The following is a 392-nucleotide window of genomic DNA, read 5'->3' as shown; positions in this document are numbered from 1 at the left end:
ATCGATAGTAATATCGATAGTATCGATAGTTGAAAACTGTCGCCTCTATCGATAGTTTTTTAAAACTATCGATGTCGGTTTTAGCGAAACTTCTCTCTTTTTTACATCTTTTAGGGCCGTTTGCACCATGTCTAGTTAACGCTAACTGGAGGTACATCCTTCAGTTAAGCACGTTAACTGCTTTATCGATCACATGTTATATGATGGGTGTCGATAACGTCGATAGAGATGTTTAACTGGGAGTTAGAATTCTCTAGACATGGTGCAAACGGCCCTTAGGGCCGTTTGCACCATGTCTAGTTAACGCTAACTGGAGGTACATCCTTCAGTTAAGCACGTTAACTGCTTTATCGATCACATGTTATATGATGGGTGTCGATAACGTCGATAAA

The sequence above is a fragment of the Rhagoletis zephyria genome, unplaced genomic scaffold (assembly GCF_001687245.7).
Source record: "Rhagoletis zephyria isolate East Lansing unplaced genomic scaffold, Rhagoletis_zephyria_1.1 Rzeph_scaffold_02267, whole genome shotgun sequence".
Taxonomy (NCBI): Eukaryota; Metazoa; Arthropoda; class Insecta; order Diptera; family Tephritidae; genus Rhagoletis; species Rhagoletis zephyria.
Note: the sequence above shows the minus strand (reverse complement) of the source record.